The sequence below is a fragment of the Mobula hypostoma genome, chromosome 14 (assembly GCF_963921235.1).
Source record: "Mobula hypostoma chromosome 14, sMobHyp1.1, whole genome shotgun sequence".
Lineage (NCBI taxonomy): Eukaryota > Metazoa > Chordata > Chondrichthyes > Myliobatiformes > Myliobatidae > Mobula > Mobula hypostoma.
This window is the reverse complement of record NC_086110.1, coordinates 36,198,359-36,224,876: the sequence shown is the minus strand read 5'-3', so window position 1 is coordinate 36,224,876 and position 26,518 is coordinate 36,198,359. Positions and strand designations below refer to the sequence as shown.

Here is a 26,518-nt window from a genome sequence, read left to right as displayed (position 1 = left end):
CATCTTTACAGTAGAGGAGGCCGTGGATAGACATGTCAGAATGGGAATGGGATGTGGAATTAATATGTGTGGCCACTGGGAGATCCTGCTTTCTCTGGCGGACAGAGCGTAGATGTTCAGCAAAGCGGTCTCCCAGTCTGCGTCGGGTCTCACCAATATATAAAAGGCCAAAATGGATTCCATTCTGTAATTTGCTATGTTGAATATTAATAGCCTCAGCAGAGGACAACTGAAATAGGGTTTTGGTGTAATGCACTCACAGGTCCAGTCTGAAAGATCAGAAACAAGGATGTGATAATTCTAGTAAACTGATAATCTCCCCTTTCCTGTACATAGTCCATATGGCTTTGTAGTATAGCTAGTCGAAGCAATCACCCATAATGCACTACAGATTTAGGAAATGAGTATTTATTCTCCCCAGAGACAGTTTAATCATTTAGGATGAGTTTGGACGATCTTCAGGATGTATCAAGCTGATATGATAATTTTAAGTACCTAATAGTACAACTACCAATGGATATACTGCATCAGCCTCACTGAATGTGGCATGCGATATACACTCAGTGGTCACATTATTAGGAACACGTGTACACCTGCTCGTTAATGCAAATCTCTAATCAGCTAATCATATTGCAGCAGCTCAATGCATAGCAGCATGCAGACATGGACAAGAGGACAGTTGTTGTTCAGACTAAATATCAGGATGGGGAAGAATATGATCTAAATAGATTTGACTGTGCGATGTTTGTTGGAGCCAAACGGGGTGGTTTGAGTATCTCAGAAACTGCTGACCTCCAGGGATTTTCATGCACAGCAGTCTCTACAGAGGATGGTACGAAAAGCAAATAAACATCCAGTGAGTAGCAGTTCTATGGGTGAAACTGTCTTGTTAATAAGGTCAGAGGAGAATGGCCATCCTGGTGACAGGAACGCGACAGTAACTCAAACAGGCACGCGTCACAACAGTGGTTTGCAGAAGAACATCTGTGAACATAAAACACATCGAACCTTGAAGTGGATGGATGATAGTAACATAAGATTGTGAACATACACTTAGTGGCCACTTTACTAGGCACAGGAGGTAGTACCTAATAAAGTGGTCAGAGTGTAATTTTATCAACATAGATGCGGTATTTCTTATCAATGTCAGTTAAGCATACAACCACCCATAAGAATAGGGGGAAAGAAATCACTAGTGGATAATTTCTTACATAACAAAAGAAACTCAGCTATGCAACACAAATGATTGGATGCAGACAAATTGGCATCAATTAATATTTAAAATTAGAAGTGCGATTGTTCAAGAAGTAATTTCATACCATATAAATTTCACTTAGGCTGCAACACTACTCATGATTCCAGTATAAATTGATACTGTTCACTTCCACAGCTCTGCAGAAAGTGCTCCAATTCAATTAGTAGATGCAATAATTACATTTCAAGTAATAGTATTAAATCATATTTTACTCTAGTACAAAGGCTATAGTGGACATCAATTATTTCAACTGTGCTTCTTTCTTGAATCAGTTCAGCCACTATGGTCAAACTTTAAGCCATCAGTTTGGCCTTTGTAAAGGAATAGTTTATATTTATAACTATTGTTCCAGTGTTGCCATCAGAATTAAAATAATAAATATATGGGGATAAGAAGAGATGTAGCAATGATATACTATAAACTAAAATAAGAATATGAGAATGAGAATTAGAAATTTAAATTTAAGATAGTGAAGGACTAGGAACCAAGCTAGATCAAAAATATGAAATGGTAGGAAAGCAGGATTTGTGGGAGGATGTGGGAGGACAGCTGAGATTTGAATAATCTGGAGTTTTCAGAAAGAAAATGATTCAAGTTGAACCTAAAATGACAAGAAATTTGTAGAATTTCAAGTGCAAGAGTTGTCAGAAATGGGTGGCATTACACTGGAGAAAACATGCAGTCTATCTGACCAAGAGTGCAGCTCTAAGATTCAAATGTTAAGAAGGGACTGAGGCTGGGAATGATCTAAGTGGCTGAGGCAGAGGGTAGGAGCAGTATGGAACCAATAGCAAGAGTATAGAGCTATGAGCTTGTTTAGAGGGTGTGGGATGTGTTGGGGCTAACTTTTTCAAATCGTTAACTAGAAGTTTGTGAACCACCAAAGAATGGATGGCCATCAAGCTGGCTGAAGACACAGAGGGAGTAAAATGTTCAAGCTTGCAGTGTTGGAGAGTGGGTCTATATGGAACATAACAGATCCTTTGGATGATGTTACCAAGGGGCAGAATGCCAGGAAAGAGAGGAGAGCGATGTGGTCAGATCCTCCGAGAGATACCGAAATTAACAGATGGGAGACTAGATGTTCATAGTTGAAGTTACTCTGTCTGTGATAGGATGGCTAACGCTGGTATATAACACAGAAGGAGGAAATAGAAAAAGTCACTGGAAGATCTGGAAATTGAGACTAATATTTCAGAAATAATGCTTTTATTTTGCAAAGTGGTTAGTTGTATATTGTTCCTGCACAGTGCATGAAGCTAATTAGAGAATTACAAATACCAATTTACAAAAAGTTGGGCACAGATTAGGTATGCAACAAAAGATTAGAGGTAAAACAGTGGGAAATAGGGTGATAATTCACAATGACAAAAGGATAAGTGGCAAGTTACCTCTTATTGAAGATTTTTACATCAGAGCTTTTGTGAAGATAGGACAAAGCACTTCAGTAGGTAGAGCAGTCTACAAGAGCAAGGATTAGAAATCTGCCTTCAGCAATCTCACAAGAATACAGTCATTCAAGCATGGACTGGGTCTCAGAAAGTGTAACTTGGGATAGGCACCAACATCCAAAAAACAATGGATATCCTTAAAATTACTAAAGAAGTTTTTCTTTTCAATCTCAGAAGAAGTTGACAGTGCAGCAGGTAAACTTAAGAACTGTTCAAAATAAGTAGCACACCAATTAACAACTGTCTTCATGGCAAACAGCAGTCAGATTATACCTTTAAAGCAACACATTTATATAGGTGTTATACAGGCAGAAATGGCTGTAAATTATTCACTAAGCACCCTGCTGAGTCAAAACCATAAATGAAAGAAATATCTAAGCTAATAAGATAGTCATAGAAAACCATGCACTATCAACACTTTACATTTCTCACCAATATTACACCTTTTATTTTGTTAATTCCTGATCTAACAACTTTAGCTTCAAAAATGTGGTTTCAAATAAATAATTACCTATCAATCAGCTTGCATTATCAGATATTGTAAAGATTTTAGTAACCTCTCACTGAACGTAATTATATTGAACTGCTAAATCATGCAATTATCATATTATTTAATTCAAAATGTATTGTTTAGAAGGTAGATTGTTTTACCTTGCTTTGGAATAAGATAAAATTGAAACGAAAAGGCATTATTTTATGAATGGATAACAAAGAAAAAAAATAAACATACAATTAGTTTAAAAAGATTCAGCCTGTAAATAATCCATAAGGAAGAGATTAATTTTGTCTTCAAAATTATATTTCTGCTTGCCTGTCTATAGAGGCCTCACAGCTAAATACATCACCATAGAATATAGAATTTTTAAAAAAATCAGCCAAAGTCAGTCAGCCAAGACATTATCCGATGGAACCCTCCTGAGAGTGCAGAGATATTAAGTGAGGATAAGATTGATCTCAACCCCAGCAGTCAAACCTTCAACAGATAAGAGAAAAAAAGGAAAGTGGAAGAATTAATAAAATTGATACATCTAAAGTCATTTGTGTGAAATATTGTGAGCCGCAGCATGGAGTATTGGATCCAATGGGATTTATGCCAGCATATTAGAGATCTTGATCAGACTCAATAGGATGGTTGCAGGCTGATCCCAGCTGCACATATTAAGATAAAAATATTGCTGCTGTCTACCCTCGTCTACAAAATGTTCCCAGTACCAGGAGCTAACAGTAACAGAAGGTCACCACAAATACATTCCAATGTCCATGTCAAAGTGCTGAGATGTCCACTGAAGACTAGTCTAGCTGCCATGAAGGTTCTGTGAGAAAAGGCCAGTGGCTAAGCCTCTGTGGCATTCCAGATTGATAGATTGGAACCAGATAAAAAAAAATGTCTGCTCAAAGAATGTATGTAAAGCAAATTTTATGTCACTCTGTTACAATGTGAATGGTTTTAGTGAGATTGGGAACATATCAGTACTTGTGATCTTGCAGTCTGCTTCAGTTACTCAATCCTACTTTAGTTCAATAAAAAGGGCAACTAAAAATCCAATTAACTCTAACAACTAGCACATATGTAGGGCTTTTAAAGTAGCAAAACAACCCAAGTTACCTCTCAGGAATAACATAGAACAGTACAGCACAGTACAAACTCTTTGGCTCACAATGTTATGCTAACCTTTTAACCTACTCCAAGATCAATCCAACTCTTCCCTCTTACGTAGCCCGCAATTTTTCTATCATCCATAAGCCTATCTAAGCAGATGTCCTAATTTATCTGCTTCTACCACCAACCCCAGCAGCAATGCCATGCGCTTTCTACTCTATGTAAAAATCCTACCTCTGACTTACCCCCTATGCCCACTCATAATTCACTCTGGTAGAAAAGTCCCTGGGCTGTCCACTCAATCTTCTACACCTCAATCAAAGAGCTGTTGGTCACTGACCTCCAGGCAGAATATGTTCTATCTATCACCTTCCTCTGCCTTATGAGGGCAAGCTAATTCGAAATCCATGCAACCAGTTTTCAATAGATTCCATGCCTCCTGATTTTCTGCACAAGTCTACCAAAGAGAAGCTTGTTGAACACCACACTGAAATCTATACATACCACATTAGCACTCTACCTTCATCAATTTGTTTTGTCACTTCTTCAAAAAGTCTATCTGATTTGTGAGTCATGAGCTACCCCTTACAAAGCCACATTGAGTATGCTTCTCCAAATACCCATAAATCCTGCCTCGAAAAATCCTCACCAATAGTTTGCCCACCATTAATCTATAGAGAATTAGAGAGATCTATAATTCACAAGATTATCCCTGTTACCTTGCTTGAACAAAGGAATAACATTTGCCTCCCTCCAATCTCCTGGTACTATTTCTATAGCAGTGAAGATGCAAAGATCATTCCCTTGCTCTCCTTATAAGGAAAAATACAACATTATACCAAATAACTAGAAGAACAAGATGGAGTTCAACCCGGAGAAGTGTGAGGTGCTACACTTTGGAAGGACAAACTCCAAGGCAGAGTACAAAGTAAATGGCAGGATACTTGGTAGTGTGGAGGAGCAGAGGATCTGGAGGTACATGTCCACAGATCCCTGAAAGTTGCCTCACAGGTGGATAAGGTAGTTAAGAAAGCTTATGGGGTGTTAGCTTTCATGAGTCAAGGGATAGAGTTGAAGAGTCGTGATGTAATGATGCAGCTCTATAAAACTCTGGTTAGGTCACACTTGGAGTACTATGTCCAAGTGTGGTCGCCTCACTATAGGAAGGATGTGGAAGCACTGGAAAGGGTACAGAGGAGATTTACCAAGATGCTGCCTGGTTTAGAGTATGCATTATGATCAGAGATTAAGGGAGCTAGGGCTTTACTCTTTGGAGAGAAGGAGGATGAGAGGAGACATGATAGAGGTGTACAAGATATTAAGAGGAATAGATAGAGTGGATAGCCAACGCCTCTTCCCCAGGGCACCACTACTCAATACAAGAGGACATGGCTTTAAGGTAAGGGGTGGGAAGTTCAAGGGGGATATTAGAGGAAGGTTTTTTTACTCAGAGTGGTTGGTGCGTGGAATGCACTGCCTGAGTCAGTGGTGGAGGCAGATACACTAGTGAAGTTTAGGAGATTACTAGACAGGTATATGGAGGAATTTAAGGTGGGGGGTTATATGGGAGGCAGGGTTTGAGAGTCGGCACAACATTGTGGGCCAAAGGAGCTGTACTGTGCTGTACTATTCTATGTTCTACATTCTTTGTTTTAACAAGAGCTGAGCCAAAGAGAAAGTTATGAACCAGAGATTGAAGGGTGTGAATGGAGAACCACAATGGGTAAATTCTAGAATTTGTTGCCAAGGCAGCTTAAATCTTAGTCACCAATAAGGGTTTAAATCAGAAATGTGTAGGAAGACGGAATTGAAGGAGGACACAGATCTTGGGAAATACATGGAATGAAGACATGAAGGGAGTTGGAAAGAGGAATGGACCCTTCAAGAAGCAAGACTCCTATATGGTTAGCGTACTGAAGGTGGCTAATCACCCTATGAAGTTTATATTGACTCCACCTAAGAGTGATCAAATTAGTTACACTCCCCTGTCCTTTCGCTGGAGCCCTGTGAATTCCTTCCTTTCAGATACATTACCATGCTACAATTGAACTTGTGTCCTGTTCCCCCATTTCCAAGTGACCCTGGTACTGATATCTGGGGACTAAGCTAAACACTCTCTTCACTCCGAAAAATACAACCTTTCTTTACTACACTCTGTTCAGCCACTTGGCTAATTTTCTTACTTGGCTGGAATATCTCCTTTCATTGTATAGACTTCAATCTTGAAAGCAAGGCCATAATGTAATACATTAACCAATGCTTTTGGAAATGTGTATACACCACATCAACTGCATTGTCCTTAATGACCATCTGGTGTTTAATCAAAATTATTCTGCGGTTAGTTAGATGGAGTTTGCCTTTTAATGAATCATGCTGGCTTTCTCAAGTCAATTCACGCTTGTCCAAGTGATTGCTAATTATGTCTGAGTTTATAGAACTTTCCCTATGACTGAACTAAAGTTCAGAATCAGATTTAATAACATTGGCATATTTCATGAACTTTGTTGTTTCGTAGCAGCAGTACATTGCAATACATAGTAACAAAAACCTATTAATTAGTAAGTATATATAAAAAAATAAATAAGTGCAAAATGAGAGAAAGAAATAGTGAGGCAGTATTCATGGATTCATTGTCCATTCAGATGGCAGAAGGGAGGAAGCTATTCCTGAAACCTTGAGTGCATCTTCAGGCTCCTGTACCTCCTCCTTGATGGTAGCAATGAGGAGAACATGAGAATATAGATGTTTGGAAAACAACGACCATGACCTCTACAATTCGTTCTGAATCCCTTCAGTAATCTTGGCTGCATTCCATCCAGACAAAGTCACTTATCCAATATTTCTAGTACATCTGAAACCTCTTCTTCCTCCCTCTGTTCTACTTCCTCATTAGCTGAACCTCCAGCAGTATCTTCTTCCATAGTGCAAAGCACTTTGTAACTCCTCTATACCCTCTGCCACCATGACACATTTATCGTCACTGGCTGAGCCGAGCTCAGCTTGAACCCCTGTTCTACTTGCTTTACAACACTTATGACCACATGGCTGGGCACAGGTCCAACACCATATTTAAGTTTGATGACAACATCACTGTCATTGGCCGAATCAAAGGTGGTGATAAATCAGCATATAGGAGGGAGATTGAAAATCTGGCTGACTGGTGCCACAACAACAACCTCTCTCTCTCTCAATGTCAGCAAGACCAAGGAGCTGTTATTGACCAGGAGAGAAAACTGGAGGTCCATAAGCCAGTCCTCATCAGGGAGGCAGAGGTGGAGAGTGTCAGCAACTTTTAATTCCTCAGTGTTATCATATCAGAGGATCTGCCCTGAGCCCAGTACGTAAGTGCAATTATGAAGAAAGCATAGCAGTGTCTCTACTTCCTAAGAGCTGCAAAAATTTGACATGACCACTAAAACTTTGACAAACTTCTGTAGATGGGTGGTGGAGAGTATACTGACTGGCTGCATCAAAGCCTGGTCTGCCAACACCAATGCCTTTGAACAGAAAACCCTACAAAAAGAAGCGGATACAGCCCAGTCCATCACAGATAAAGCCCTCCCCACCATTGAGCACATCTATACAGAGCGCTGTTGCAGGAAAGCAGAATCCATCATCACAGTCCCCCCACCACCAAGGTCATCCTCTTTTCTCACTGCTGCCATCGAGGTGGTGGCACAAGAGTCTCAGGACTCACCACCAGGCTCAGGACGAGTTATTATTCCCCAACCATCAGGCTCTTCGCCAGTGGAGATAACTTCCTTCAGCTTCACTTGCTCCATCACTGAACTGTCCACTCAACATATGGACTCACTTTTAAGGATGTTTCATCTCATGTTCTTGGTATTTATTGCTTACTTAATTATGATTATCATTTCTCTTATTTTTCTTTTGTATTTTTACAATCGGTCGCCTTTTGCCCATTGACTTATTTGCCTGCCCTGTTGGGTTCAGTCTCTGATTGATTCTATCATGGGTCTTGGATGTACTGAGTATGCCTGCAAGAAAGCGAATCTCAGGGTTGTATATAGTGACATATATGTCCTTTAATAATAAATTTACTTTGAACAAACTTTTCCTTGCTCGTATGCCAATAGACTATTTTCCCCCATTTCATTTTAAATTGCTTGACAGCTTTTTTTTTAATAATTACACCTTTGCCGCTCTTATTTCCTTTCTTAATTCCCATTGGAAGATAGTGTAATCAGCCTGGTTCCCACTCGTGCTGATAACTTGACAGCTGTCACACATTCCTCCTTCTGCTCTATTTCACTCAAACTTTTTGGTCATCTGAGTTTGATTCAGTTTCCTACTGATGAGAATGTACTTGATTACAGTTTTGCCTGCAAAGTCAAGATTCCAGTTTACCTGGGCCAGATCTGTTCTCACCTCCATGAAGATGGACCTTTTCCATTTGGCTTTACCTTGGAATATTCTACATCTTTTCCCGCAGTTATTCCTTTTTTTTTGGCGTGTGCCTGCTTGCGTGCAAGTCTGTGCTCGTGCGTCTGCATGTGCACATCCATGATGATGTCTTTTTCATGGCTTTTACAAGGCGCAGAGCGAGAGAGAGAGAGAGGGAGAGGGAGAGACTGTGTGACACGCCACTCCTCACAGACATTTTTGCAGTACTTTCCCTTTGTTTTTACGGGGCCGAGTTGCGATCTTGACACTCAACCCGGCACGGATGGAAAGCGTACTCGGGAGCGGACCCGACTGGTTTCGAACCCGGGAACCTCCGCTCCCGGGTCCGGCGCCGATGTCGTTGTGCCACCAGCCGGCCCACCCCCCGCAGTTATTCTAAACCGTATTATACTATGATTGCTCTTTCTGTGATGTTCTGCACTGATATGTGCTCCACTTCCGCTGCCTTCATTTCCCTTCATTACTGATGAAGGAGGCTGTCCTGAACATCTCAGAAATCATGCCCTTCTTCGCACCTGGTGGTTTTGTTATCTCAGTTAATATTTGATAGCAATTCTTCATTGCCTTCCATCTCTGATTTCCACAGTCTCCCTGCAAACGTGTTCCTCAATACATTCCCATCAATTACTGGCCAACAGAATCATCTCATTAAAATCATCACATCTCTTTTGTTTCTTTGGTCTAATCAGATGGATTCTGTCCTCATTTAATCCATGTTTCTCTGCAATATTCTCCCTAATCCACATGACTACTCACCATATTTCATCCCCATCTTTCCCGATCATCTAGTAGAACACATGGGAATTTTTAGAATCCATCCCAGCCTGATTTATTTATTTATTTATTTAAAGTTGGACAATTTTTGCTGTCAGAAAGTCAGATGACTTATTATGCCTGAACTCACCAATCTCATCTCATACTTCTTCACTGCAAACTAATTTTAGACCTTCTTGCTGAAGCCTAGATCCCTTCTGAATCTGGCCCCGTCTGAAAACTGTCTGTTTCTTGTTCTGGTGCTGTCCCATTCTTTGCAACCATTCTTTTTTCAACCCATTTTCAAAGTACTTTAAACCTCCCCAGACCAACCCATGAGGACATTGACCCCAATAAGACTCAGATTCATTTATTTCTCACATACACATCGAAACAGAATGAATTGCGTCATTTGCGTTAACAGCTAACACAAACTACGTAGGTGCTGACTGGTGTCACCACATATTCCGGTGCCAACATGGTATGCCTACAGAGCTCAGTAAAACAACACAGAATATAACAAAACAGATCAACACAACTAGCAACAGAACAGCAAAACAGGCCATTTTCCTCACTCCCACCCAACAACAGTACAGACCACCAGGCCTGCAGTCTCCAGGCTTTGGTTTCTGGACCTCTGATCGACCTTTGGGCTTTGAACTCTGGTATCAACCACTGGACTATACTGTCTGCTACAAACCTTCTGGCTTCAGGTCCCACAAAACTTGTTCCAGTGCCCAGCTGTTCAAAACCGTCTTCCTGTAGCGTCTCTCCAGCCATGGATGTATCTACATTTCCCTTCTATGTTTGTACTCAGTGGTACATGGTCATCATTATCATCATCATCAGGTGCCATGCCCAGTTTGAGCTTTGACTGCCATGGCCCACACACTCCTGTTTCGGGTCAAGTGGATCAGTTCATTGGTATTCATTTTCAGTTCTCCGGCTGCTGTCTCCATCATCATTTGTCTTTGTCTTCCTTTTGCTTTCTTCCCTTGAATCTTTCCCATAATTACTGTGCATTCTAACACCTCTTTCCTAATCAAATGTCCAATGAAGTTATGTTGCCTTTTCATGATCTCATACATTTCTCTTTTTGTGTCTGCTCTGTTCCTGACATCCTCATTAGATATTCATTTCATCCATGATATTCTTTCATTCCTCCTCAAAAACCACATCCCTGTTGCTTCAATTCGTTTCCTCATGTTACTAGATATTGTCCAACATTCTGAACTACATAACATAACTGGATAAACGTAACATTTCAGTACTCTGAGGCGGGTTGCCATGCCTAGCTTAGCAGGTGCGTGGTACAGGGGTAATCCAGAGATTACCACATATGAGGTTCTGTTTTGTCATCTTCTTCCTAGCTCCTCAAAATCTGCCTTCCAGGTTGCATCCTTATATCTGGCTGCCTCATTAACACGAATATGAAATGTGACTTCTGGCCATTCACTGCCCCTCCACAGGCACTCAATGATTGGCGGCACGGTAGTGTAGTTGTTACAGTATAGGTTACCTGGGTTAAATCAGGCGATTGCTGTGCAGTGCAACTCAAAGGGCGAAAAGGACCCATCTGCACTGTAATCTCAATAAAAGAAAAATCCTTAACGCATGGAGACAAGATATCACCCTGGAATCACGTCAGCAACTCTGCAAATGTCTAGCTGATCCGCTGTCTGTAGGATCCCCTATAACTATTGTTCCTCCCCTTCATTCCACTCTGCCTGTACTCTTTCGAGCTTTGCGATGACTAATTCCAGAAATTATGTGAAGAAAAAAAGAATTTCAGGATGTATATTGTATACATTTGTCTGACATTAATTGTACCTTTAAAACCTTTGAAATGTGCTATCCATGATACCCTCAGTCTCACAGTAGATCATGGTGATCAGATGCAAAACCAGAACTCAAGCTCCTCCAACTGTAATTCAACAAGATATAGAAAGCCCCCTGGGGTTCCCACCTCAACAGGACATCCACTCCTAGCATTTAAGGTAACCTATAAGACCATAAGATATAGGAGCAGAAGTCTGCTCTGCCTTTCAATCATGGGCTGGTCCAATTCTTCCAGTCATCCCTGCTTTCCTGCCTTCTCCCCATACCCTTTGATGCCCTGGCTAATCAAGAATCTCTTTGTATCACTACATTTGGAATTCTCTCCCCATCTAAAGAATAGTCTGCCCATTTATTTCTTTCACCAAAGTGCATGACCATACACTTTCCACATTGTATTTCATTTGCCACTTCTTTGCCCATTCCCCTAAACTATCCAAGTCTCTCTGCAGGCTCTCTGTTTCTTCAACACTACCCACTCTTCCACCTATCTTTGTATCATTGGCAAATTTAGACACAAAGCCATTAATCCCATAGTCCAAATCATTGACGTAACATTGTAAAAACAACAGTCCCAATACCGACCCCTGTGGAACTCCATTGGGAACCGGCAGCCAGCCAGAATAGGATCCCTTTATTCCCACTCTCTGTTTTCTGCCAATCAGCCAATTGACCTCTCACATGTCTATTGATTAGACCAACTAGATAGTGGCATTTCTTAACCAGAAGACATTGTAGAGCAGTGGCCATATAGATAATGGGTTAATGAAACTTGAGACACATAGGCAGCAGAGTTTCAGATGATCTTAAGTTTACGGAGTGTAGAAGGGAAAACAGTCACTTAAATCCAGGTTGATTCCAGAGATGAGAAGGTTAGACTATGAAGAGGGATTGAGTCACCTAGGACTGTGCTCGCTGGAATTCAAAAGGATGAGAGGAGATCTTGTAGAAACATATAAAATTATGAAAGGGATAGATAAGATAGAGGCAGGGATGTTGTTTCCCAAGGTAGTTGAGACTAGAACTAAGAGACATAGCCTCAAGATTCGGGGGGAGTAAATTTAAGACACATGAGGAGGAACTGCTTTTCCCAGCGAGTGCTGAATCTGTAGAATTCTCTGCCCAATGAGGCAGTGGAGGCTACCTCAGTAAATCTATTTAAGACAAGGTAGAATAGATTTTTGCATAGTAGGAGAACAAATGGTTTATGTGGAAGAGGCAGGTAGGTGGAGATGAGTCCATGGTCAGATCAGCCATGATCTTATTGAATGACAGGTCAGCTGACCTACTCCTGCTCCTATTTCTTATGTTCTTAAGGTTCCACCGAGACAAGTCTAGAGGTATAAAGGTGTGGATAGGGTTTTCAACAGCAGATTAGCAGAGGCAAAGATGAAAGGATCACCTTGAAGAGTTTTGTGATGGTATGGATTTTGCTAGAAACTGAAGCCAGAGGCGAATGAAACATCGAGCTTGCAAAAATGGACTTGTTCAGCTTCAGATAAATATCAGGGAGTGAAATGGATTCAATTATGGGAAATCGGAGTACGGATCAATGGCAGTGGCACCAGTCCTCCCAATATTTGGTTGGAGAAATTTCTTTTAACACTACACTGAATGCTGGACAAACTGATGATTAATTTGTGCTGAGGAGCTGAGAGGTGCAATTTGTCACTTTAGTAAAGGCAGAACAAAACTTAATTAAATGGATTCACACATGGAATTCCAGAAATAAGAAGCATGGATCTAAGAGAGAACAACACAGTTAGGTCGGCAGGGAAAGGGAGAGTGGAAATAGAACATCAGTGTTGAATAGAGATTATGAACACCTTTGTGTTCATTTTAAGGAACAAATAAAGCACAAATAGAACTGTTCCAGAAATAACTGTTTTCTTCAGTCTTCAAATTGCTAGGCAAGATATGTAACTTCATTAAGAACTGGAAGTATAATGTTTTGCATATTTGCATACAGGAACAATCAATGGACAGAGCCTGCACCAGAATCAGTATTAGATGTCTTAAATGCAAAGAGCCTAAAGGCATTTGGAGTCCAGTCTGGAATATTGTGAAGTATGGCTTTGCATACAGCTGACAACCATATCTTAAAGAGAATTGCATTCCAATGAGGTGAATATTTAATAATACCTCTCTGAGAATGGAGAAGGCAAGAGCAACAGGCCCTTCTTGACCTTGGTCATGATCACTGCTCTTTTCCTTCAAACTCCCTCAAGGAGTCACCCAGCACCTGCTATTAACAAGGCAGCAGCCTGGCCTTGCTGCCTTGAACCAACTGCATTCACTTATTAGGTGTTGGCTTCCTAGCGGCTGAACAATGAAAGGCAAAGTCACCTGATATTGAATTTTCATTCAGGGTGTTCCTGTTTTGAACTTTTTTGCTGTACATGCTGAGTTTCTACGGGCAACATATCTGTCTTTTTTGATTGTTGAATTCTTCATGTACCTTAAACTGTCTTATTAATGTATCTAAATTACTTTTTTTTTCTTTTCTTTCCTAAGGTACATTCCCAGAAAGTAATATGTAGATTAAATGAAATTTGATTTCTATGAAGCTCTTGAATTATCATACCATATGGTTACTCCAACAACCACTGATCCAATTTTATGTATAATTTATACACTTTGTGTTTAATCCAAGGGCCTGATTCATTTTATCAGCACACAGAAAATAAATAACCAATCTAATCTCATGGATAAGATCTTAAACCATGAACCTGTCTATTGTCTCAGCTGAACAGTAGTGATATTCAAAGAGCAGAGAATTCTGCTGGTGCCCTTGGCAATACATACCCTTCACCATGCTAAAATACATTATCAAGTTATTTAACTTGATGCTTTTCATTTCCATTTGGGCAACTTGGCTGCTGTGTTTCTGAACATTTTAGCAGTAGCGCAAGATTGAAATTATCAGCAAAGATTAACATTAAAGATGTGAACTGAGTGAAAAAAATAGCAAACTGTGCTTTGATGGGAAAATTTACACTTTCTGTGCAGCAATACTGGATATTACTGAAAATGTGACTATTTGAATTAGAGAAGATTATTGAGGCACAGTGCATATTTCAGAGATTTCTGCCCCACAATTAGAACTGAGGAATGCTCAGGGAGCAATTTAAGTCCATGCTCAATTTGTTTGTGCAGTAAAATATTCTGTACTGGATATAATTAAGTACTTTCAAGGTAGAGTGTAAAATACGAAAATTGAATTCTAGTAGGGAAGCGCCTGTGTTGCTTCATGCACCCATGCTGAGCTCGTCAATGTCATCAACTTTGCTTCCAACTTCCACTATGCCCTTAAATTCACTAGGTCCATTTAAGACTCCTCTCTCAGGGCACCAAACATTCCTTAGAGATAAGGCAACATTCCACCTGTGGATGTGTTAGGGTTGTCTGAAACCCTACGTAAATTGGGGAACCTCTTTGTTGAGCACTCTGCTCCATCCACCAAAAGTGGTATTTCCTGGTGACCAGCCATTTTGAATCCTATCCCCATTCCCATTCCAACATGTCGGCCATGACCTCCTCTTCAGCCACAATGAAGCCACCCCCAGGCTGGAGGAGCAACACCTTATATTCCATCAAGGTGATGGCACAAACATCGATTTCTCCTTGCGGTAATTGATTTTCTTTTTCCCTTCAGTCTTCACTCTTCTTCTATTCCCCACTGTAACCTCTTAACTCTTTTCCACCCTGCTATCACCCCACCTCTGGTGCCTCTCCTATCTCCTTTTCTCCCATGGTCCACTCTCCTCCTCTCTCAGACTCCTTCTCCAGCCCTTTACCTTTCCCACTCACCTAGCTTCACCTATCACATTCTAGCTAGTCCTCCTCCTTCACCCAACTTTATAGTCTGGCATCTTCCTCCCTCCTTTCCAGTCCTGATGAAGGGTCTCGGCCCGAAACATTGACCGTTTATTCATTCTCACAGATACTGCCTGAACTGCTGAGTTCCTCCGGCATTTTATAGAACATAGAATAATATAGCACATTACAGGCCCTTCGGCCCACAATGTTGTGCCAACCCTCAAACCCTGCCTCCCATATAACCCCCCACCTTAAGTTCCTCCATATACCTGTCTAGTAGTCTCTTAAACTTCACTAGTGTATATGCCTCCACCACTGACTCAGGAAGTGCATTCCACGCACCAACCACTGAGTAAAAAACCTTCCTCTAATATTCCCCTTGAACTTCCCACCCCTTACTTTAATGCCATGTCCTCTTGTATTGAGTAGTGGTGCCCTGGGGAAGAGGCGCTGGCTATCCACTCAATCTATTCCTCTTAATATCTTGTATACCTCTATCATGTCTCCTCTCATCCTCCTTCTCTCCAAAGAGTAAAGCCCTAGCTCCCTTAATCTCTGATCATAAGCATACGCTCTAAACCTGGCAACATCCTGGTAAATCTCCTCTGTACCCTTTCCAATGCTTCCACATCCTTCCTATAGTGAGGCGACCAGAACTGGACACAGTACTGCAAGTGCAGCCTAACCAGAGTTTCATAGAGCTGCATCATTACATCGCGACTTTTAAATTCTATCCCTCAACTTATGAAAGCTAACACCCCATAAGCTTTCTTAACTACCTTATCTACCTGTGAGGCAACTTTCAGGGATCTGTGGCCATGTACCACCAGATCCCTCTGCTCCTCCACACTACCAAGTATCCTGCCATTTACTTTGTACTCTGCCTTGGAGTTTGTCCTTCCAAAGTGTACCACCTCACACTTCTCCGGGTTGAACTCCATCTGCCACTTTTCAGCCCACTTCTGCATCCTATCAATGTCTCTCTGCAATCTTTGACAATCCTCTACACTATCCACAACACCACCAACTTTTGTGTCGTCTGCAAACTGGCCAACCCATCCTTCTAGCCCCACCCATTCCCATTCTGACATGTCTATCCACAGCCTCCTCTACTGTAAAGATGAAGCCACACTCAGGTTGGAGGAACAACACCTTATATTCCGTCTGGGTAGCCTCCAACCTGATGGCATGAACATTGACTTCTCTAACTTCCGCTAAGGCCCCACCTCCCCCTCGTACCCCATCTGTTACTCATTTTTATGCACACATTCTTTCTTTCACTCTCCTTTTTCTCCCTCTGTCCCTCTGAATATACCTCTTGCCCATCCTCTGGGTCACCCCCCCCCTTGTCTTTCTTCCAGGACCTCCTGTCCCATGATCCTCTCATATCCCCTTTTGCCTATCACCTGTCCAGCTCTCGGCTCTATCCCTCCCCCTCCTGTCTTCTCCTATCATTTTGCATCTCCCCCTCCCCCTCCAGCTTTCAAATCCCTTACTCACTCTTCCTTCAGTTAGTCCTGACGAAGGGTCTCGGCCTGAAACGTCGACTGCACCTCTTCCTATAGATGCTGCTTGGCCTGCTGCGTTCACCAGCAACTTTGATGTATGTTGCTTGAATTTCCAGCATCTGCAGAATTCCTGTTGTTTGCTTCTACCCCCACCTCCAGGTCGTTAATAAAAATCACGAAAAGTAGTGGTCCCAGAACAGATCCTTGTGGGACACCACTAGTCACAATCCTCCAATCTGAATGTACTCCCTCCACCACGACCCTCTGCCTTCTGCAGGAAAGCCAATTCTGAATCCACCTGGCCAAACTTCCCTGGATCCCATGCCTTCTGACTTTCTGAATAAGCCTACCATGTAGAACCTTGTCAAATGCCTTACTAAAATCCATATAGATCACATCCCCTGCACTACCCTCATCTATATGCCTGGTCACCTCCTCAAAGAACTCTGTCAGGCTTGTTAGACACGATCTGCCCTTCACAAAGCCATGCTGACTGTCCCTGATCAGACCATGATTCTCTAAATGCCCAGAAACCTATCTCTAAGAATCTTTTCCAACAGCTTTCCCACCACAGACGTAAGGCTCACTGGTCTATAATTACCCGGACTATCCCTACTACCTTTTTTGAACAAGGGGACAACATTCACCTCCCTCCAATCCTCCGGTACCATTCCCGTGGACAACGAGGACATAAAGATCCTAGCCAGAGGCTCAGCAATCTCTTCTCTCGGCTCGTGGAGCAGCCTGGGGAATATTCCATCAGGCCCCAGGGACCTAGCCATCCTAATGTATTTTAACAACTCCAACAGCTCCTCTCCCTTAATATCAACATGCTCCAGAACATCAATCTCACTTATATTTTCCTCACCATCATCAAGTTCCCTCTCATTGGTGAATACCGAAGAGAAGTATTCATTGAGGGCCTCGCTCACTTCCACACCCTCCAGGCACATCTTCCCACCTTTATCTCTAATCGGTCCTACCTTCACTCCTGTCATCCTTTTGTTCTTCACATAATTGAAGAATGCCTTGGGGTTTTCCTTTACCCTACTCACCAAGGCCTTCTCATGCCCCCTTCTTGCTCTTCTCAGCCCCTTCTTAAGCTCCTTTCTTGCTTCCCTATATTCCTCAATAGACCCATCTGATCCTTGCTTCCTAAACCTCATGTGTGCTGCCTTCTTCCACCTGACTAGATTTTCCACCTCACTTGTCACCCATGGTTCCTTCACCCTACCATTCTTTATCTTCTTCACCGGGACAAATTTATCCCTAACATCCTGCAAGAGATCTCTAAACATCGACCACATGTCCATAGTACATTTCCCTGCAAAAACATCATCCCAATTCACACCTGCAAGTTCTAGCCTTGTAGCCTCATAATTTGCCCTTCCCCAATTAAAACTTTTCCTGTCCTCTCTGATTCTGTGTGTTGCATTGACATATAAAGTTCAATTATTCACAGAAGGGGATACAGTTATTATCTACCAACTTCCGTGGCAGAAATTGGTCTAGCCTTTCCGTCGGCTCATTTTTCTTTCGATTTTTCCCCTTTTTACCAAATCCATTCTATGTAATGATTTAACATCAAAATGCCTTATAGAAATAGCAAGCTTAAATATTTATATAATAAAATAGTATGTTTAATTGTTTAAATGATAAAGTACCAATGTTTAAATCTGTTTAAATCTAAAATTCACACTGAACATAAGATTTTAGCAAAAAGATTCATATCAAAGAATATATAAATTATACAACATTTGAGACTTGTTTGCTTACAGGCAGCCACAATGGATGGAATATAAAATAATCCAATTAAAGAAAAAAATTAAAATGACTGTCACCGGATGTGCAAGAGAAAAGGAAAATAGAAAAGCACAAGATCACTCGAGCAATTGAACCAAACAATGACATTCCGAACCAAATTAAGCCCTCAGATGATTTGTATAAAGCAAGCAAAAACTAGTTTATGACTAATATGATTTTATTGCAAAATTAATTTTCCAATATATTTATTCATTTTTATTCCTATTCTTTTCTTCCTATAAGATAGAATCTTACTATTTCCTGTGAATCATTACTAGCTCTAATTTGGAAAAGAACAGAACCAGATAATTAAACTAAATAAAAATCAAATGATGACAAGCTAAAGGCTCTTGTACCTTAGGCAGATTTTATTCGCTGCAGTTTTGTTCACCATGAGGCAAGAAGAAAACTGACCACAGATATTGAAGACGTGTGTAATGAGGCAGAGCATCAAACTGAGCAAAAGTTTGAAAGGAGAGCTTTCTCCAAGTAAAGAGAGAAGAGTTTAAATTTCAGGTGCTTTGTTTTTTTAGGTATGCCTGGATGCTAAAATAAAGTGACAGGTGGTGAAAGGAAATTTTGACCAGACACCAAAAAGAACTTCACTACGTCGTAATTTTCTTTATGATATTGAATTAGAGATAAAGTTCTTTGACATGAATGGAATTGTGTGATTATTTTTAGTCTGGACATTTGAACCACAGAGTCCTGTGTATTTTCCCTCTGCGATATTGTGATAGTATGAAGAAAAAAATCATCAATGCAGGTGAGATCAATGAAGATTTTCGAGAGTAATGCTGGCAGAAATCTCTGGAGTTTTCTCTCATGTCAGGAAATTCATGACTCCAGCACAGACATACACATAGGTTCCAAACTTGCTGACAGATGTTTGTAGGGGCTTTATTGACTATGTGGCATGACAGGCAGCCTTAGCCACTGGAAGCATTGTTCATTATTTTCTGGTTCTTTTCATAAACTTGTGTAATCATATCAGTCACGGGAACTGGAATCATGGGAAATGTTCCAAACAATGGATAGATTATAGACCCCATTTTAATGAAAGCAATGTTGCACATTCTCTCAAGTATGCTTTCAATCTCAAATTACCATGGATCCAATCATTTTAGAGATATAGAGTAGTAAAGCATGATATAGGCCCTTAGCCCAGCTTGTACCAGATAAGATGGCCACCTAAACAAGTTGTATCTGTCTACCTTTGGAAGAACTGAAATGCAATTGGCCGGACTATTTAGCAGAGGCAGTGAAGAAAGCACTAGAACACACCTGAGCATAGAACGACCACCCACCCCCACCTTGCATTACAATTTTCCTGATTTCCAGGGGCACTCCTGGAAAGGTCTAGTCAATGTCATGATCATGTTCCTGGATGCAAGGCTGATGTGCAGGTTCTCAAAAACACTGTCTGAGCTCCAAAACAAGATCCAGTATACGTTACACTAGCATCTGCATAACTTAGACCACAAGACATGGGAGCAGAATTAGGCCATTCAGCCCATCCAGTCTGCTTTGCCATTCCATCATGGCTGATCCCGGGTCCCACCCAAGCCCATACACCTGCCTTCTCACCACATCCTTTGATGCCCTGACGGAACTTGTAGAAAATTGCCTGGTTACATTCTTTTCATACAAACCTGGCTAACTATCATGTAATCGGTCCGCTCTGAAATTTCAACAAACTGATATGAGATGTCACCTCAGCAGCAGTTCATCACCAATAAACTCAAACAATAAGCTAAGCTTCAGATCTCATGATAGATGTCGTGCAATTGACTTGATGAAGATGGCATAAAGGAGCCCAAGTAAAGCTGGTGAATAGACATCAAGAAAAAAAATGTCATATCCTATAAAAAGGAAGATAGGTGTGATTTAACTATCCCGGCTCCAAGGTATTACTGCAGGAGGTCCTCAGAGTAACATCTCAAGTCCAAACATCTCCAGCTGTGTCGAAGTTTAAATGAAATTTATTATCAAAGTGCATACATCTCACCATATAAAATCCTGGGATTCATTTTCTTCCGGGCAATCACAGTGAGTACAAGAAACAATATCGAATCAATGAAAGACTGCACCCAACAGGACAAACAACCAATGTGCAAAAAGAAACAACAAACTGTGCAAAGACAAAAATTAAGAGAACAAAAAAAAACATTCTTAGATAACTGTATTGTCTTCTATTCCACTCCCAGCCCCTCAGCAAATAAAGTACAGTATCCCACCATTGCATGCAGGAAAACTGTCAACATTTGGTAAGTAACACATGTGTGTATAACATAAAAGTATTAAACATCTCCAACGGAAGAGGAAGACAGACTAATCACTTACCCTTATAATCCAATGGCAGTATCATTGGTAAAATGCCCAATATCAAATTCTGGCAGACAGCATTGACTAGAAATTCTACTGGCTCAGCCACATACATGCTGTCATTACGAGAGAAGGTCAGAGTCTGTGGTGAGTGACTGCAATACAACAGATACACAAAAATTACTTCCACCTTTTGCAAGACACAAGTCAAGAATAAAATGGAACATTCTTCACTTGCCTGAATGATGGAACTCCAATGACACTTAAGAAGATTGATATCAAGAACCAGCAACCCCAACACCCTAAACATTCAATTTCCCCACCACCGGTCATGTATAATCCATACAATACAGTACCCCATTATTATTTACCGAGGCTCTTGTATCGTTGAAGCAGGCTCACGAGTCTGGCGAATGAGACAGAAGACACTGACCACGAATAAGTATATTACTCATTATTTACAAACAGTAAAAATTCAACCAGCCATTCATCTTCCCCAAGTTACAGAAACTACAAAGCTGAATATTCAAAAAACGTATTCAACAAACATCCTTAGCTAAAAGCGTGCGCAGAGCATACCTTTCCAATGATTACATACACCGCATGCCTTAAACAAAGGAAGAGAGGGCAAGCCCCTTCCACATGCTATTTGTACCTGGGACATTTGAAATGGGACACCTAGTCGCTAACCATTTGGGAAAGCAGCTACAGTTGCTAAACTAACCAATCACAATGGAAATGGCTTACAATGAGCAGAATAAGCCTTGCCTCCCACAGGACAACTCTGTCAACAGCTCTTTGACATACCTGAAATATCTATCACCAATTATCATATTGTCATCATATCAATAATTTGGATGATAATGTAATAAATTGGATGAGCAAGTATGCGAATATCACCGAGATTGGGTATGAAGTGAACAGCGAGGAAGGCTAATGAAGTCTGCAGCAGAATTCGGAACAGTTGGAAATATAGGCTGAAAAATGGCAGGTAGAATTTAGTGCAGACAAGTCTAAAGTGACGCACTTTTGTTGGACAAGTGTAGAATTTATATAGTGAATAGTAGGAGAAAGTAGAGTGTGGCAGAACAGAGGGACCAGGGAATATATATACATAATTCTTTGTAAGTAGCAACACAGGTAGGTAGGGTCATAAAGAATGTTTTTGGCACATTGGCCTTCAGAAATCAAAGTATTGAGTTGGGATGTCAGGCTGAAGTTGTATAAGATGTTGGTGAAGCCAAATTTAGAGGATTATGTGTAGTTCTGTTCTGAAAGGATACCAATAAGAATGAAAGAATACAGAACAAAATTACACGGATATTGTCGGGACTTGAGGAGTTACCTTACAGGGAAAGGCTGAACAGGCTAGGACTTTATTTCCTGGAGTAGGAGAGTGAGGAGAGATCTGCTATACAGTAGGTATACAAACTATGAGGGGATGAGGCATATAGATAGGTAAATGCAAGCAGACTTTTTCCAGTGAGGTTGTGTAAGACTAGTACTGAAGCTCGTGGGTTAAGGTTAAAAGGTGAAATTTTTAAGGGGACTTGATGTCATAGGGAGGGCGCTGATGGCAGACCCAAATGCAAGACAAAGACACTGAAGTACTAGGAACAGGAGTAGACTAGAGTTAGGGGCGGGCTAGGACTTTGGCTAGGAAAGCAGGACCAGTACAAGGAACTGGGAACTAGGAGCCTGGGCTAGGACTCCGAGCCAGAGACTGGACAGGGACCCAGAACCAGGTCTCATACACAGAACACAGAGACAGTTCCCAACATAAAGTAGCGGCAAACAGCCAGACCTACCTAGCAAAGGCGTGGACACAGAGACAGTTCCCAACACAAGGTAGCGGCAAACAGCCGGACCTACCTAGCGAAGGCGTGGACACAGACAGTTCCAAACAACAATAGACAGTTCCTTATCTAGACACAGCAAGGCTCCAGTCTTGCTCCTGCAGTAGAACTTGACAGCAATACAGGCGTGGACGCAGGCAAGACTTCAGGAGGAAGGTGAAGGGAAGAGAACAGTCCAGCAGATAAAGCTGAACCCAGGAGCTATTTATGTAGCCAGCCCAAAATGAGAATCAGGTGCCTCAATTAGAGCAGCCAAAAGAACAAGGAAAAACCGGGAAACTTGGAATAAGGAACAATGGACCGGATCGTGAACCGGAATGCGGAGTTCACAGACCGGACCATGACACTTGAGGGGAAACTCCTTCACTCAAAGGGTGGTGCAAGTGTGGAACAAGATGCCAGCGGAAATGGTGGATGTGGGTTCGATTGTTATAGTTTGGATAAATACACCAATGGAAGGGGTATGGAGGGCTATGGTCCAAGTGTCATTGATGGGATTGGGCAGAATAACAGTTTGGCACAGATTAGTTGGGCCAAAGAGCCTATTTCGTGCTGTCATGCTCTATGGTTCTATTACCACAAATGACAGGACTCATTACCGCCTGCCTGGCTAATCACAATAAACAGTAATGTAAGCAGCACAGCAGTACGTTTTGTGACGGTGGAAGAAAAAGGTCATGCCTTGGATCTTCAGTGGGGCTCTAATTCGATTTTACTAAGAAAGAGATTAACAAACCCTCTGGAACCACATGAAAAGGTGTACCTATTTGAAAAAATGTATTACCCCAACAATATACATTACAGCCATAGTAATTTACATTCCAGGGAATTTAAATTTCATTAACATTACAATGTTATTGATTTTTCTTTAATTTTTTATGTACATAATTTCCTTGCAACTGTGAAGGAGGCTATTTGTCCCAACAACTCTCTGCCAAGAATCCAATTTAATTCCTTCTCACCTCCTCTCTCCTGCAATCCCATCCACTGTTCCTGATTCTCCCATCACCTGAGTGGGCTAGGGACAGCTTGCAGTGACAGATTAACTAGTAATCATTGTGTCTTTGGGATGTCCTGAAACCAGAGCACCGAGAGAAACCCACAGATCACAGGTGAAACAATCAGGGACAACAGAAGAGCTGTTATACCACAGTGCCACTAAATGCACTAAGTGCAGGGAATCTCTTTGAATGAAGTGCCCAGACAGAATGAATGGCAACACAGAAGCACAGCTTGCAGAACTGAGGCCGCACAGGTGCATCAACTCAAATGCTAACCTGACTTCTGGGGCTGGATTTGAGGTGCTCATGGGCTGTTCTAATGGCTGATTGGATTCCCCCGAGCACCCTGGCTTCCTCCCACATCCAAAAAACATACTAGTGAGTTAATTGACCATCTTAACCCTAACCCTGGCATGTAGGAAGAGTTGCAAAACGTGCAAGTTTAAAACTTGGATTAGTGTTAATGCACGCTCAATAGTCAGCGTGGACTCAATAGGTTAGAGGGCCTGTTATTATGCTGCATTACTTTATACTTGCATGAAATGCAAGGACTGAAGAAAATCAATTCTTCACAAGACTTGCTTGAAACATAGTATGAAAAAAATAAAAAATGCTTTTTGTGAAATTTACCCTTCAGATGGATTCATAATTGGAATGAAAATCTGTCTGAACTTCAGTTAAAAAATTCAAATTGGATCTTAAGATGTTGGAAGTATATGATGGACATTAGGTAGATCACTATTTACATAAAATGCTGGAGGAATTACAGTCAATGTTCAGGCCAAGACCCTTCATCACAACAGAAAAGGAAGGGGAGAGAAGCCAAAATAATAATGTGGGGGGGGGGAATGATGTAAGAAGCTGGGATGTGATAGGTGGAAGAGGTAGAGGGCTGAAGAAGGAGGAACTTGATAGGAGAGAACAGTGGAGCAAATGGAAGCAGGTGATGGAGAGGTCATGAGGGAAGAGAAGGGGTGAGGGGTGACCAAAATTGGGAAGAAACAAACAAAACAGACAAATAATTCTCTTTTAAAAAACCAAACAAATTCACCTGGTCAGTAAGCGAGGAAATCATGGATTAAGTTGCACAGGAAGGTACCAAAGCCAAGGTCTTGGAACTTACTGATGAATTTCAAGGAGATGATACTATTGAATGCTGAGCTGTAGTTAATGAAGAGCACCATGACATATAAGAACATAAGAAATAGGAGCAGGAGTAGGCCATCCAGCCCATCGAGCCTGCCTGCCATTCAATAAGATCATGGCTGATCTATCCGTAAACTCAGCTCCATCTACCTGCCTTTTCCCCATAACCCTTAATTCCCTGACTATGTAAAAACCTATCTAACTGTTTCTCAAGTATATTGAGAGAGATAAGCCCCAGCTGCCTCCCTGGGCAGAGAATTCCACAGATAATGAAGAGACAATGCAAAGACATCTACTTTTGACCTGTTGAAACAGTTGGAAAATTGGAGCGGATCCAGGTCTCTCCACAGGCAGGAGTTGGTAAGCTTCATACCTGATCTCTCATACCACTTCATCATGGTGGATATAAGTACTACTGAGGATAGTCACAGAAGCAGGTCACCACACCTTGGGCAGGTTCTGACATTGAAGGTTCACGGACAGCATGTAGAATATCCACTTTGGATGCAACCGGATTTCAATTCCATCCCAAATTCTACCAAAAACTTTCCCCATTTTGAATTGTTATTCATTCCAAGGTTTGACTTCATATTAACAAAAAACAATTCAGCCATGAATCTAAGTCACTTGCAGCTTAAGGAAATAATGTTTGCAAAAGATATTCCTTGGCATATTTACAAGCAGTAACTCAATGTACTTGATTAATGCAACTGGAAGTGGGTGTGTACAAAAATCCATATTTAATCACTGTGTTAATCTACCACCTGTGTGGAAACTTGATTTTAAATGACTGAAAATAACATAAAAACATCAGATTTTCCAATTATATTTAAGTTAAGTAGTCAAATTCTTCACAACTCAGTCTTACAAGTCATTTAAAACTTCTTTTTTAAATGCACCTGTATCCTTGCAGTTAAAGGATCCGGCTTAATATTTGGAGTGTCTCTAAAGGCCTGTTAGAGGACACATTTAGCAGAAGTAAATCAGGCATAATTCATTCTGTTGAGTTGGGGGAGTTGACAGGGGTTGAGGTCTAAAAGATTTTGGATGTTGTTTAGATAAGGTTCACACCTATTGGACTCCCCTTTCTCCAGCCCTGGATCTCTTTCACCAATCAACTTCCCAGCTCTTCTCTTCATCTCTCTCCTCCCAGTTTTACCTATCACCATGTGTTTCTCTCTCTCTCTCCCCCCACCTTTTAAATCTGCTCCTCATCTTTTTTTTTCTCCAGTCCTGCTGAAGAGTCTCGACGTGAAACGTCGACGGTACTTTTTTTCCCATAGGTGCTGCCTGGCCCACTGAGATCCTCCAGCTTTTTGTGTGTGTTGCTTGGATTTCGAGCATCTGCAGATTTTCTCTTGTTTGTGATCTGATCACACCTAACATGATGGTTCCCAAGCCTTCAAATCCTACAGTAATTGGCCTAAAATTATACAATCCTTCGCTCCACTTATGCTGATGCAAGGCCCAAGAAAAGGATAGAAATAAACAAAAACTACAATCTAAAGTGTCTTTGCAAACAGAACTTGAAATGAATATTTAGTTGGCTAATTATGTTGGTGGTAATACTGATTACACAGAGTCTCATTATCTCTTGTGCCCTTTGACCCTTTGGCTCAGGTACATGACATTGAAACAGACACAGTAGGCCTGCAAGGAAGAAAATATTCTTCTGCATTATCTAATTTCAAGGACATGGGTCCATGCACATCTTCAACCATATTCCAAGATGACATCATT

General features: G+C 41.2%; 1 long non-coding RNA gene across 1 annotated transcript in view; it reads right to left on the bottom strand.

The window, feature by feature from the left end:
• Nucleotides 1–698: 698 nt before the first annotated feature.
• LOC134356494 (uncharacterized) overlaps nucleotides 699–26,518 on the bottom strand; it is a 220,195-nt gene continuing 194,375 nt past the window's right edge. Inside the window, exons 2-3 of the long non-coding RNA XR_010020368.1 lie at nucleotides 20,794–20,930; nucleotides 699–984 (exon numbers count right to left, since the gene is read on the bottom strand). This is a non-coding gene — a long non-coding RNA (uncharacterized LOC134356494). The remainder of the gene's footprint in view (nucleotides 985–20,793; nucleotides 20,931–26,518) is intronic.